Source organism: Canis lupus, chromosome 11 (assembly GCF_048164855.1).
Source record: "Canis lupus baileyi chromosome 11, mCanLup2.hap1, whole genome shotgun sequence".
NCBI classification, from domain to species: domain Eukaryota; kingdom Metazoa; phylum Chordata; class Mammalia; order Carnivora; family Canidae; genus Canis; species Canis lupus.
The window spans coordinates 2,801,133-2,816,210 of record NC_132848.1 but is presented as its reverse complement, the minus strand read 5'-3'; the positions used below and the strand labels follow the sequence as shown (position 1 = coordinate 2,816,210).

Below are 15,078 nucleotides of genomic sequence, written 5' to 3'. Positions count from 1 at the left end.
GTGTGACTATCATAAATAATAAATAAAAATTAAAAAAAAAAAAAAAAACCTAAGAGGGGCCCAGGGTGGCTCAGTTGGTTGAGCTGTTGAGCGTCTCACTCTTGATTTTGGCTCAGGTCGTGATCTCAGGGTCATGGGGTTGAGTCCCACAATGGGCTCTGTGCTCAGTGTGGAGTCTGCCTGGCCTGTCTCTCTCCCTCTGTTCCTCCCTCCTGCTCTCTCTCTCCTCAAATAAATAAAATAAAATCTTAAAAAAAAAAAACAAAAAACCTAAAGAGGTGGACTCACTTGCAAAGGTCATGGCAGTCAAATAAGGGCATAACTGACACCAGACTCCAGACTTTCTGTCTCTCAATTCAAATTCCTTAGTACACCAATCTGATTTGCCTATAAAATTTAAATTTCTGATAGGAGCCCCTGGATGGCTCAGTCTGTGAAGCATGAGACTCTTGATCTCAATCAAGGTCATGAATTCAGGTACCCACATGGGTGTGGAACCTACATTAAAAATTTTTTTATTTTTTTTCATTTTTTTAAATTTTATTTATTTATTCATGAGAGACACACAGAGAGAGAGAGAGAGAGAGAGAGAGAGAATGAGAGAGAGAGGCAGAGGGAAAAGCAGGCCTCATGCAGGGAGCCGGACGCAGGACTAGATCCCGGGTCTCCAGGATCACGCCCTGGGCTGAAGGCAGCGCTAAACCGCTGAGCCACCCAGGCTGCCCTAAAAAATTTTTTTAATTAAAAAATAAAATTTCTGATGAATATGTATTTTGGGGTCACAAGTAATAAAAGAATAAGCCTAGGATTCCAGAGGTGAAAGTTCAACTAATTCTCCTCAAACTAGCTCTTTATCTCAAGTAGCAGTGATGAACAATATTTTAGCCTACTATTAAATTGCATAATGGACAATATTTCTGGGAATAAACTTATAATGGAAACAACAAGATTTGTAGAAAACTATAGCCATTGGACAGACACATGAAAAGATGCTCAGTAGCACTCATCATTAGGGAAATGCAAATCAAAATCACCCTGAGATATCACCTTACACCTGTCAGAATGAATAAAATAAAAAATTCAAGAAATAAGTGCTGATGAGGATGTGGAGAAAGGAACTCTCATGCACTGTTCGTGGGAATGCAAACTGGGAGAGTCACTGTGGGAAGAGTATGGAGTCCCTCAAAAAGTTAAAAATAGAACTACCCTACAATCCACTAATTATACTATTGGGTATTTACCCCCAAAATACAAAAGCACTAATTCAAAGGGATTCATACACCCCTGTGTTTATAGCAGCATTATGTACAATAACAAATTATGTAAAAAACGCTGAAAATAGTGTTGACAGTCATGGAATAGTAAGTTAGGAGAGCTAGGAGGTTTTCCTTTATATTCACAATATACATTATTTTCCTCTTATTGCTCATTTTGTACCATTATGCAGTCAGAAAGCCTGAATTTATTTGTGTCTCTCATCTGTGTGCTAGATAAAACTATATTTCCATTACCACATTAAAAAGACACTAAAAAGGTCTGTCATAAATTCATATTCTTATGGCATTTTGTACAAAATTTCAGTAGGATTTAATTCTGCTTGGCTGCCCCATTTCTTGCACCCAGATTGTGAGCTCCTAGGAAGTAGACACCAACTTTACTAACCTTTTTATCTTTAACACCCAAACATAATTTACACTGAAGAATTAGTTGAAAGAATACAATTTTCACTTGCATTTAAGTACCTCCAGTGGGAAAAATGAATTCCCAATGAACATTAAGATAACACTGCCGCCTCCTGGGTAATATAGGTCATGCAACCTTTAGCAAATAAAGAGAAAACAAAACATAGAATTTGTACATAGGTAGGTCAGAAGTTGGAAATTTAAATTGGCCGAGCTCTAACCCCAGCCTCGTCTGGCTAGAAACCCGGTCGCCGCCAAGATGCCGGCTTACCACTCTTCTCTCATGGACCCTGACACCAAACTCATTGGAAACATGGCATTGTTGCCTATCAGAAGTCAATTCAAAGGACCCGCCCCTAGAGAGACAAAAGATACAGATATTGTGGATGAAGCCATTTATTACTTCAAGGCCAATGTCTTCTTCAAAAACTATGAGATTAAGAATGAAGCCGATAGAACCTTGATATATATAACACTCTACATTTCTGAGTGTCTAAAGAAACTCCAAAAGTGTAATTCCAAAAGCCAAGGTGAAAAAGAAATGTATACACCGGGAATCACTAATTTCCCCATTCCTGGAGAGCCTGGTTTTCCACTTAATGCAATTTATGCCAAACCTGCAAACAAACAGGAAGATGAGGTGATGAGGGCCTACTTACAGCAGCTGAGACAAGAGACTGGACTGAGACTTTGTGAGAAAGTTTTTGACCCTCAGAATGATAAGCCAAGCAAGTGGTGGACTTGCTTTGTGAAGAGACAGTTCATGAACAAGAGTCTTTCAGGACCTGGACAGTAAAAGGAGCCTGGGCAGACACTTTCCACAGCCTTGGGCAGCGTTTTACAGCAAGATGTACACAGTTCTTTGCCTTTATTTGATAAAGTTTTATACAGAAGAAAAAAGAGACCGTGTCTTCATTTGAAAAGCTCTTTATCAAGAATTTGGGTGGGGGAAGGAAGAATGGGTTGTTGAAGGATGATTTGAAATTTTCTGCAGTATTAAGCTGGTGCTTAATAAGTAATAATAAAGAAATTTCTAACATTCCATGTCAAAAAAAAAAAAAAGAAGTTGGAAATTTAAACCCAGCTCTACCATTTTCTGTGTTAAACTGGAAAACTGCAATCCTTTTATTTTTTAAAAGAGGTTATTTATTTATTTATTTATTTATTTATTTATTTATTTATGAGATAGAGAGAGAGAGGAGACATAGGCAGAGAGAGAAGCAGGCTCCCTCTGAGGAGCCCGATTCAGGACTCAATCCCAGGACCCCAACCCGAGCCAAAGGCAGACGTTCAATCACTGAGCCACCCAGGCACCCCTCAATACTTTTATTTTTAAGTAATCTCCACACCCAATGTGGAGCTCAAACCTAAACCTTGAGATCAAAAGTCACATGTCCCACCAACAGAGTCAGCCAGGCATCCCGAAATCTCAATCTTTTAAAACATCAGCTTCCCCTTCCACAAAAGGGGCATAGTTTCTCTCAGGAATTATTGTGAGAGCCAAATTGGACAATGATTATAAAACATTTTACAATGCAGTATTTTTTCATATATACATGATATTTACACTGTACTATGCTCTGTGTATCACAAATCCATCTTTTTATCTTCAAATTGAATATTTTGTAAACACAGTAGTTGTCTTAACAAACCCATATTATTCCTTACTACAAATCTAAGTAAATAACCTGCAGCTTGAGAATCTGAGGCAACTCATTAAATTTTAAATGGCTAATGGCAAATTTCTTTCTTTATATGTTAATGTAGACTCACTATCATCAACTTACTAAAATATGTTGAACGTAAAAATAAGCTAAATTTAGGGGCGCTTGGCTGACTCAGTCAGTAGAACGTGCAACTCTTGACCTCAAGGTCATGAGTTCAAACCCCACATTTGGCATAGAAATTAATTTTTAAAAATTAGACTGTTGTGATGGTTGCATAACTTTGTAAATCTACAAAAAGTCATTAAATTGTACTCTTAAAATGAATAAATTTTTAAAAATAAAAAATAAAAATAAGGGACACCTGGGTGGCTCAACGGTTGAGTGACTGCCTTTGGTTCAGGGCCTGATCTCAGGATCTGGGATCAAGTCCCACATCGGGCTCCCTAAGAAGCCTGCTTCTCCCTCTGCCTGTGTCTCTGCTTTTCTCTCTCTGTCTCTCTCATGAATAAATAAATAAATAAAATATTTTTAAAGATTTTATTTATTTATTCATAGACACAGAGAGAGAGGCAGAGACACAGGCAGAGGGAGAAGCAGGCTCCATGCAGGGAGCCTGACGTGGGACTTGATCCCAGGTCTCCAGGATCACACCCCAGGCTGCAAGCGGTGCCAAACCGCTGCGCCACCGGGGCTGCCCCATAAATAAAATATTTTTTAAAATTTAAATTATTGTTTCTTATTTTCAGTTGTACCCAAATGATCCTAACAAGTTAATGTCCTATCTTCTAAGATATGCATCAAACCTAGTGTACATTAAGAATCCTATAAGGGGGCGCCTGGCTGACTCAGTTAAAAGAGCATATGACTCTTAGGATCCCTGGGTGGCTCAGCAGGTCAGTGCCTGCCAAAGTGCAGGGCATGATCCTGGAGTCCTGGGATTGAATCCCACATTGGGTTCCCTGCATGGGGCCTGCTTCTCCCTCTGCTTCTTTCTCTCTCTTTCTGTGTCTCTCATGAATAAATAAATAAATCTTTTTTTTTTTTTTTTAAAGGGGGGATCCCTGGGTGGCTCAGCGGTTTAACGCCTGCCTTTGGCCCAGGGCGCGATCCTGAAGTCCTGGGATCAAGTCCCGTGTCAGGCTCCCTGCATGGAGCCTGCTTCTCCCTCTGCCTGTGTCTCTGCCTCTCTCTCTCTCTCTATGTCTATCATGAAAAAATAAATAAAATCTTAAAAAAAAAAAAAGAGCATACAACTCTTAATCTCAGGTGTCTGAGTTTGAGCCCCACGGGTGTAGGGATTATTTAAATAAATAAAACTTTAAAAAGCCCTATAGGGTCCTAAGATAGTTTTCATTTAATTGTTCATAAAAGAAACATTTTCCTATTGTAAAAAGTGTGAAGTATTTTTACATTAAATAAAAAAATGTCAATCATCAAAACAAAAAAAGTACTAGCGTTGTGTCAAAAGATTCAAGAGTCAACTTGAGGAAACTTCCAGTGTCTAAAGGCTGAGGTTTAGTGCTGCCTTCAGCCCAGGGAGTGATCTTGTATAGGGCTCTCTGCATGGAGCCTGCTTCTCCCTCTGCCTGTGTCTGTGCCTCTCTCTCTGTGTGTCTCTCATGAATAAATAAGTAAAATCTTTAAAAATAAATAAATAAATAAATAAATAAATAAATAAATAAATAAATAAATGTAAGACAACTTGAGCATTAAAATAAATTTTTAAAAAATTATTAACAGAGGATCCCTGGGTGGCGCAGCGGTTTAGCGCCTGCCTTTGGCCCAGGGCGATCCTGGAGACCCGGGATCGAATCCCACGTCGGGCTCCCGGTGCATGGAGCCTGCTTCTCCCTTTGCCTATGTCTCTGCCTCTCTCTCTCTCTCTCTGTATGATTATCATAAATAAATAAAAATTTTAAAAAATTATCAACAATGTAAACACATCAAAAGTATTAAAGTTCATAAATTCATAAAAGTTTTTAAAAGTCTAACTAATCACCTTTAGAGGATATTATGGAACCAACTTATTCTGAAAATTAGCAAATAGAAAGAAACGGGGCAGCCCAGGTGGCTCAGCGGTTTAGCGCTGCCTTCGGCCCAGGGCGTGATCCTGGGGTCCCGGGATCAAGTCCCATGTCAGGCTCTCTGCATGAAGCCTGCTTCTCCCTCTGCCTGTGTTTCTGCCTCTCTGTCTCTGTGTCTCTTATTAACGAATAAAATCTTTTAAAACATAAAAAAATAAAAAAGAAACAAACATGGCCTTTTACATATGAACTGTTATTCCTAGTTAATAAAGCAAAGTCTTTCTTTACAGAAGAATTCAAAATAGTAACGAAATAAGTAATGACAGAAGAGCACCACTTTGCAACCGCTAGTGAAACAGCTGATCTAGGCAAAGACTGTCAAAGATTACTAAAACCAGGAGTGCCTGGCTGGCTCAGTTGGTAGAGCATCTATTTCTCTAACTCAGGGTCATGAGTTTGAGCCCCACATTGGTTATAGAGATTACTTTAAAGAAAAAAAGTTACTAAGACCATTAGGTTGAAAAATGATTGGGTATCATATGAAAAAAAACTATTTACAAATAACAAATATCTGGGATGCCTGGCTGGCTCAGTGGTTGAGCATCTGTCTTTGGCTCAGGGAGTGATCCCGGGGTCCCAGGATCGAGTTCCGCATCGAGCTCCTGGTGGGGAGCCTGCTTCTCCCTCTGCCTATGTCTCTGCCTCTCTCTCTGTGTCTCTCATGAATAAATAAATAAATAATTTTTTTAATTTTTATTTATTTATGATAGTCACACAGAGAGAGAAAGAGAGAGAGAGAGAGAGGCAGAGACACAGGCAGAGGGAGAAGCAGGCTCCATGCACCAGGAGCCCGACGTGGGATTCAATCCCGGGTCTCCAGGATCGCGCCCTGGGCCAAAGGCAGGCGCCAAACCGCTGCGCCACCCAGGGATCCCAAATAAATAAAATCTTTAAAAAAAACCCCACACACAAATATCAAATATCCTTTATGGATACAGATATAAACAATCTTGACAAAATATTAGTAAACTGAACTCCAAAACATATATAAAAGGGTTTATAACACCATGACCAACTGCAATTTATTCCAGGAATGCAATACTGATTAAACATCCAAAAATCAAGTAATTTGATGTGGCATATTAATAAAGGACAAAATTCATGGATTATCTCAGTAGATGTAGAAAACGTGATAAAATCTGATATCTATTCATGATCAAATCTCTCAACTTATAATAGAAGGGAGTTTTCTCAATTTGATAGATAAGGAACAGTTACAAGAACCCTACCACTAAAACAACAACAACAACAACAACAACAAAACCCACCACTAACATAATACTTACTGCTGAAGACTGAATGCATTCCACTGAAGATCAAGAACAAAGCAAGGGTGCCTGTTCTTCATAATTTCTATTCAACATTATGCTAGAACTTCTAGACAATGCACTAAGAAAAACAAACAAACCTCAAAAACCAAATAGTTTAAAGACATCCAGATTAGAAAGGAAGGAATATAACTACCTTGAGGCATCTGAGTAGCTCAGTTGGTTGAGCATCCAACTCCTGACTTCAGCTTGGGTCATGATCTCAGGGTCATGGGATCCAGCCTCATGATGGGCTCTGCACTCAGCCATTCAACAGGGAGTCTACTTGAGATTCTATCTCCCTCTGCCACTTCCCCCCGACACACACACACACCCCTGCCCCCTGAGTGTGCACACACCCTTTCTTTCAAATAATCTTGAAAAAAGAAAAGGTAGTAAAACTGTCTTTATTCATAAACAACATAACTGTCCATGTAGAAAATCCTAAGGAACGCATAATAATACTAATAGAATAGGGATGCCTGGGTGGCTCAGCAGTTAAGCGTCTGCCTTCTGGCTCAGGGCATGATCCTAGAGTCCTAGGATGGAGTCCCACATCGGGCTCCCTGCATGGAGCCTGCTTCTCTCTCTGCCTGTGTCTCTTCCTCTCTCTCTCTCTCTCTGTGTCTCTCATAATAAATAAATAAAATATTTTTTAAAAATACTAATAGAATATAGTGTTAGAATAATGAGTCCAGGCAGCCCGGGTGGCTCAGCAGTTTAGCGCTGCTTTCTGTCCAGGGCCTGATCCTGGAGACCCAGGATCGAGTCCCACGTCGGGCTCCCTGCATGGAGCCTGCTTCTCTCTCTGCCTGTGTCTCTGCTTCTCTCTCTGTCTCTCATGAATAAATAAATAAAATCTTAAAAAAAAAAAGAATAATGAGTCCAGCAAGGTCACAGGCTACAAGATGAATATACAAAAATAACTGTATGTCTATACACTAGCAATAAGCAGACAAATTAAGAAAACAATTCCATTCATAATAGCAACAAAAGGAATTAAATATTTAGAAATAAATCTAACAAAGCAAATGTAAGATTTGTAAACTGAAAACTATAAAACATTGAGAGAAATTAAAGAAGTAATTGTTAAAATGGTCATTTTCCCCAAATTGACATATACGTAGTTTCAATGCAATTCCTATCAAAATCTTCTCTGTAGAAGCTGACAAGCTGATAGAAAGGCAAAGGACCTAGGAGAACCAAAATAATTTTGAAAAGAGTTCAGAAAGAAAAAAAAGAAAGAAAAAAGCTGAAAGATTTACACTAATTGATTTAAAAGCTTACTAAAGACTAAAGCAAAAAAGGACTGTGTTATTGGTGTTAAGACAAGAGTGTCAGGGGCAGTCCGGAGGCTCGGCGGTTTAGCGCCACCTTCAGCCCAGGGTGTGATCCTGGACAACCAGGATCCAGTCCCACATCCGGCTCCCTGAATGGAGCCTGCTTCTCCCTCTGCCTGTGTCTCTCCCTTTCTCTCTCTCTCTCTGTCTGTCTCTCATGAATAAATAAATAAAATCTTAAAAAAAAAAAAAGACAAGATTGTCGGTCAACAGAATAGAATTGAAACCAGAAAGAAACCTTTATACTTATGATCAATTAATTTTTAACAAAGGCGTTAAGACAATTCAATGAGGAAAGAATTTTTCTATAAAAAGTCCTGGGATAGGGCAGCCCGGGTGGCTCAGCGGTTTAGGCTGCCTTCAGCCCAGGGTGTGATCCTGGTGACCCGGAATCGAGTCCCATGTCAGGCTCCTTACATGGAGCCTGCTTCTCCCTCTGCCTGTGTCTCTGCCTCTCTCTCTCTCTGTGTCTCTCATGAATAAATAAATAAAATATTTAAAAAAATTGTAGTTTAAAAAAAAAAAAGTCCTGGGATAATTGGATAGCCACATGTAAAGAACACCAAAAACCAAAAATTTAGACCTTTACCTCATACCATATACAAAAGTTAACTCAAAATAGATCACAGAATTAAATGTAAAAATCCACAAGAAAATGTAGGAGAAAATTTTCATGACTCTGGGCTAGCAGAGTTCTTAGACACAACACCAAAAGCATGAGTCATAAAGGAAAAATAATGATAACCTGGGTTTCATTAAAATTTAAAACTTTTGACTTTCACAAGATATTGTTAACAAAATCAAAAAAACAGGTCACTGGCTGCAAGAAAACATTACAGTTGGGACTCGTAGGTGACTCAGTGGTTGAGTGTCTGCCTTTGGCTCAAGACACGACCCTGGGGTCCTGGGATAGAGTCCCACATTGCCCCCTTCCCCCCCACCCCGCCCCGGTGGGGACCCTGCTTCTCCCTCTGTCTATGTCTCTGCCTCTCTCTGTCTCTCATGAATAAATAAATAAAATCTTAAAAAAATTATAGATGATGTATCTGATAAAAGACCTGCATCTAGAATATATAAAGAATTCTTACAACTCAATACTAAGACAATAACCCAATTAAAAAATGGGCAAAACATTTTCACATCCAAATAACTAATAGGCACATGAAAAGGTGCTCAGAATCATTAGGAATTAGGAAAATGCAAATTAAAACCACAGTAAGATAACTACTTGAATGGCTAAAATAAAAAAGACAATAGCAAATGTTGATGAGAATGTAGAGAAACTGGAACCCTCATACATTGCTGGTGGAAAAGTAAAACGGTATAGCAACTTCGAAAAATCATTCGGCAGTTTCTTAAAAAGTTAATCACAGCTTTACCACACAGTTTTATAAAAAGTTTTGAGGGGCCCCAGGGTGGTTCAATTGATTAAGGGTCTGTTGATTTTGACTCAGGTAGAAATCTCAGGGTCATGAGATCAAGCCCTGTGTTAGGCTCCATGCTGAGTGTGGAGCCTGCTTAATATTCTCTCTCTCTCTCCTCTCCCTCTACCCCTCTGCCTGTTTACGCTACCCTCTCAAAAAAAGTTAAAAAAAAAAAAAGTTTTGGTATCCCATAGAGAAGTCCAACTCCATCATTCTTTTTCAAAATTATCTTGATTTCTCTTAGCCCTTTTGCCTTCCATAAAAATCTTAGATTTCAGGGCAGCCCTGGTGGCGCAGTGGTTTGGCGCCGCCTGCAGCCTGTGGTGTGATCCTGGAGACCCAGGATCAAGTCCCACATCGGGCTCTCTGTATGGAGTCTGCCTCTCTCTCTGTCTATGAATAAATAAATAAAATCTTTTAAAAAAAATTTAGGTTTCAGGGACGCCTGGGTGGCTCAGCAGTTGGGCGCCAGCCTTTGGCTTTGGTCTTAATCCCAGGATCCGGGATCGAGTTCCACATCGGGCACCCTGCATGGAGCCTGTTTCTCTCTCTGCCTGTGTCTCTGCCTCTCTCTCGTCTGTGTCTCTCATGAATAAATAAGTAAATTTTTTTAAAAAAATTTTTTTAGGTTTCAAAAAACTAGGTTTTTTTTTAGGTTTCTTATAAATTCTTTGCAAAATTCTGTTGAGATTTTCATTGGAATTATGATAAATTAATTACTCTGGAGACAGTTTCCATCTTTTAAAATTTTTTAATAAAGATTTTATTTATTTATTCATGAAAGACACAGAGAGAGGGTGAGAGGCAGAGACACAGGCAGAGGGAGAAGCAGGCTCCATGCAGGGAGCCCAACGTGGGACTTGATCCCAGGTCTCCAGGATCATGCCCTGGGCCAAAGGCAGGCGCTAAACCACTGAGCCACCCAGGGATCCCCTCCATCTTTTTAAAATTGAATGTTTTCCTCCACTGAACATGGTGTGTTAGTTATCTATTGCTGTATAGCAATATTACTGCAAACTTAAGGGGTGCAAAACAACACATTTATTATCTCACAGTTTCTATGGGTCAGATAGCTGGGCATGCCTTAGCTGGACTGCAATCAAAGTGTTGTCCAAGGCTCAGCTCTCACATGAGGCACAAGCTGGGAAGGATCAGCTTCATTTCTGGTAGCATTCAGTTCCTTCCAGGTCTGAGGGCCTTAGTTTCTTATTGAATGTTGGCTGGGGTGGTCTTCAGTTCCTTGCCATGTGGCCCTCTCCTGAGGGCAGCTCACAACATGGTTGCTTGCTTCTTTATAGCCAACAAGGCACAGTTACCTCTGCCATATTCTATTTGTGAGCAGGAAATCACTGGTCCCATTTATACTCAAGGGGAGGGGCTTACACAAAGGCATGAATATTAGGAGCCAGGGATCATAGATTTGTACTGCTGATACAAACACTAGGGTTTGCAATATATGGTATACCTTTCCATTTAATAATTTCTCTATAAAATTCCTATGCATCTTATATTAGGTTTATTCATATGCACTTTTATAAACATAGCTTTTAAAAAATAGGCATAATTACTCAGTATAGGAACACTACTAAATTTTGGACACTCATCTTTTATCTAGCAATCTTGTCAAAGTCTCTCTCTTTTTAAGATTTTATTTTTAAGTGATCTCTGTACCAAGTATGGGGCTCAAACTCAAAACCGTGAGATTAAGAGTTACATGCTCCATGGACTGAGCCAGTCAGGTGCCCCTGAACTCTCCTTTTAGCCCTAACAATTTACCTGTAGATTCACTTGGATTTTCCTAATGAATATCATTTGTGAATGACAATTTTGTTTCTTATAATCTTTATACCATTTCTTTCTTTTTCTTATTGGACAGTAATATGTCCAGTAAACTAGTTAACAGAAATTGTGATATTGGCCCTATTCCCTGATAAACTTTTTTTTTTCCTAATGTAAGTTGTACACCCAAGGTGGGGCTTGAACTCAATGCAATATCAAGAGTCACATGCTCTACAGACTGAGCAAGCCAGGAACTCCCCAATAAACTCTTTATTGGATTTATTACGATGTTCCTTTTCTTGTCTAGTTTGCTAAGAGCTTTGAAGATGAACAGGCACATTTAATGTTATCAGATTTTTTTTTCTGCAATGAACAGGAAGATCAAATAGGTTTTCTCTTAGTCTGTTGATGTAGTTAATTATGCATATTATTTGCATTTAAGGTTATCGGATCCTTTTTTTTCAATGACCAGGAGGATCAAATAGGTTTTCTCTCTTAATCCGTTGATGGGATTAATTATGCATATTTTCCAATATTAAACCATTCTAGCATCCTTCCGATATATTCTACTTGGGTCATAAATATAGGTCCTATTACTTTTACATTTATACCTTTATTTATTTTTTCTCATACTGTCCTTGTGTGGTTTGGTTTTAAAGTGTTACTAATTTAAGGGCACCTGGCTGGCTCATTCAATAGAACATGCAACTCTTGATCTTGGGGTCATAAGTTCTAACCAGATATTAGGGGTAGAGATAAAACAACAACAAAGTTATATTAATTTAACAAGAAAAGTTGTGAAGTTTCCCTTTTTTTCTAATTTCTTAGAACAAAGTGCATAAAATTAGGATTATCTGTTCTTTGAAAGTTTCATAGAACTCCCACATAAAACTATTTGTATTTATTTTCTGTATAAATGTTTAAACTACAAAACTTCTAATCTTTGGGACGCCTGGGTGGCTCAGCAGTTGAGCTCTGCCTTTAGCTAGGGGTGTGATCCTGGAGTCCCAGGATTGAGTCCCAGGATTGAGTCCCAGCAAGGAGCCTGCTTCTCCCTCTACCTGTGTCTCTGCCTTTCTGTGTGTCTCTCATTAATAAATAAATAAATCTTAAAAAAAAAAAAAAAAAAAAGAAGAGTGTGTGACTCTTGATCTTGGGGTTGTTAAGTTCAGGCCCCACGTTAGGTATAGAGATTACTTAAATAAATAAGTATTTTTTTAAAAAAGAAAGGAAAAAAGGGGAAAAATGATTTAAAATTCCTACATGGCAAAAACCACAAAAGGAAAACCAAAAGTCAAATAAGAAATCAGGACAAGGGGAGGAAATGCATGCAGCTCATCTTATAGAAGGCTAATTTCCAAAATATATGAAGAGTTCCTATAAATCAGTATCAAAATTCTAATACTGAAAAGAAAATGGAGAAATACATGAATAATTCATAATTCTTAAACATACAAAAAGAGCTCAACTCATAATTTGTAAAAAGTTAAAATTAAAACACTTAGAAATTATTTTATACCAATTGGAGTGGGAAACATTTTTAAAAAGTGATAATCAACTGAGAAGGGCAGAAAAACAAGTACTTTCCTGGGGCACCTGGGTGGCTCAGTGGTTGAGCATCTATCTGCCTTTGCTCAGGTCATGTTCCAGGGGTCCTGGGATCTAGTCCCCCATCAGGCTCACGGTAAGCAGCCTCCTTCTCTCTCTGCCTCTCTCTTTGTGTCTCTCATGAATAAATAAAATCTTAAAAAAACAAAACAAAAGAAGTACTCTCCTATACTGCTGGTGAGACTAGAAAATGGTCTGACCAACGATAGAAGCAATTTGGCAACATCAAACTTACAAACACATATACCTTTTGACTCAGGAATTCTAATTCTAGGAATTTATCTTACAGTTATATTTGTAAACCTGCAAAATGACAAGATATTTAATATTATTAATTGCAGTAGATGCTCAAATGCTGAGCCACCCAGGTGTCCCTAAAAAAAATTTTTTTTTAAGATTTTATTTATTTATTCATGAGAGACACAGAGAGAGAGAGAGACAGAGAGAGAGAGAGAGAGAGAGAGAGAGAGAGAGGTGGAGACACAGGCAGAGAGAGCAGCAGGCTCCATGCAGGGAGCCCGATGTGGGACTCGATCCCAGGTCTCCAGGATCACACCCTGGGCTGAGGCGGCGCTAAACCACTGAGCCACCCGAGCTGCCCTAAAAAAATTTTTTTAAGGAAAAATATAAAACAGTGTTTAAAGGATGCTACCATTTGTGTAAAAGAGGAAAAATATATTTGCTTAGATATAGATAAAATATATAAAGGAAAGTTATATAGACAACTGATGATATTTGCTTCTGCATAAAGTGGGTAGCTAGGAACAGATAAAAGGGTAACTTCACTATATGCCCTTTTGTACCCTCTAAATTTTGAACCGAAATTCAGATTAGTAAATAAAATTGTAAAATAGTCCCAGCAATAACTTTTAATTGATAAGTTTTATGACCTCTATTTTCCCCCTGCTTGAGCTTCTGTGCTCAATAATAAAATTCTGTTAAACACTATGATCCTATAGAGTTTCCCAGGTTATTTTTTTGGTTTCCTACTTTTTTTTTTAAGATTTTATTTATTTATTCATGAGAGACACACACAGAGAGAGAGAGAGAAAGAGAAAGGCAGAGATACAGGCAGAGGGCAAAGCAGGCTCTATGCAGGGAGCTCGACGTGGGACTCGATCCCTGGTCTCCAGGATCATGTCCTGGGCGGAAGGCAGCACTAAACTGCTGAGCCACCCGGGCTGCCCAGTTTCCTAGTTTTTAAATCATTTTAATTCTGTTATAAATACATGAGAATTGTGCAAACAAAACTAATATTTTTTTCAAAACTAATATTTAAGAACAATTTTATTTTTTTATTTTTATTTTTTTTTTTACAGATTTTATTTATTCATGAGAGACACAGAGAGAGAAGGGCAGAGACATAGGCAGAGGGAGAAGCAGGCTCCACGCAGGGAGCCCGATGTGGGACTTGATCCCGGAACTCCAGGATTACACCCTGAGCCGAAGGTAGATGCTCAACCACTGAGCCACCAGGCTTGCCTAAGAACAATTTTATTTTTATTTTATTTTTTTTTAAGATTTTATTTATTCATGACAGACACAGAGAGAGAGAGAGGCAGAGACACAGGCAGAGGGAGAAGCAGGCTCCATGCAGGGAGCCCGATGTGGGACTCGATCCTGGGTCTCCAGGATCACGCCCTGGGCCGAAGGCAGGCACTAAACCACCCGGGCTGCCCGCCTAAGAACAATTTTAAATCAAGTACCAGTACTGTCAGTAACTATCACAGAAAAAATGTGTATAACTTTTTTCTAATTTCTGTGTTTAATAGTTCTCATAAAACAGCAATTATATTAATAATCATTTTAGTACATTATAAATTTATTTGGTAACTCTGTACTCTTTCTGTGATTTTTCACCTAAATTAAATTGAGCTGGAATAATAAATACAAATAAGCAAGTAGGGCAGCCCAGGTGGCTCAGCGGTTTAGCGCCGCCTTCGGCCCAGGGCATGATCCTGGAGGCCTGGGAACGAGTCCTGCATCGGGCTCCCTGCATGGCACCTGCTTCTCCCTCTGCCTGTGTCTCTGCCTCTCTCTTCTCTCTTCTCTCTGTGTTTCTCATTAATAAATAAATAAAATCTTTAAAAAAACAAATAAGCAAATAAATATACATAATTTTGAAAATCTCTTGCCTATGTGGTAATTACTACACATATTGCCTGATAATCTACAATTATTTTATCT

General features: G+C 38.8%; 1 protein-coding gene and 1 pseudogene across 3 annotated transcripts in view; one reads left to right on the top strand and one right to left on the bottom strand.

The window, feature by feature from the left end:
* Nucleotides 1-15,078, bottom strand: part of RBMS2 (RNA binding motif single stranded interacting protein 2) — a 92,190-nt gene that overhangs the window by 70,844 nt on the left and 6,268 nt on the right. The window lies entirely within an intron of this gene.
* Nucleotides 1,870-2,721, top strand: LOC140642374 (actin-related protein 2/3 complex subunit 3 pseudogene; annotated as a pseudogene).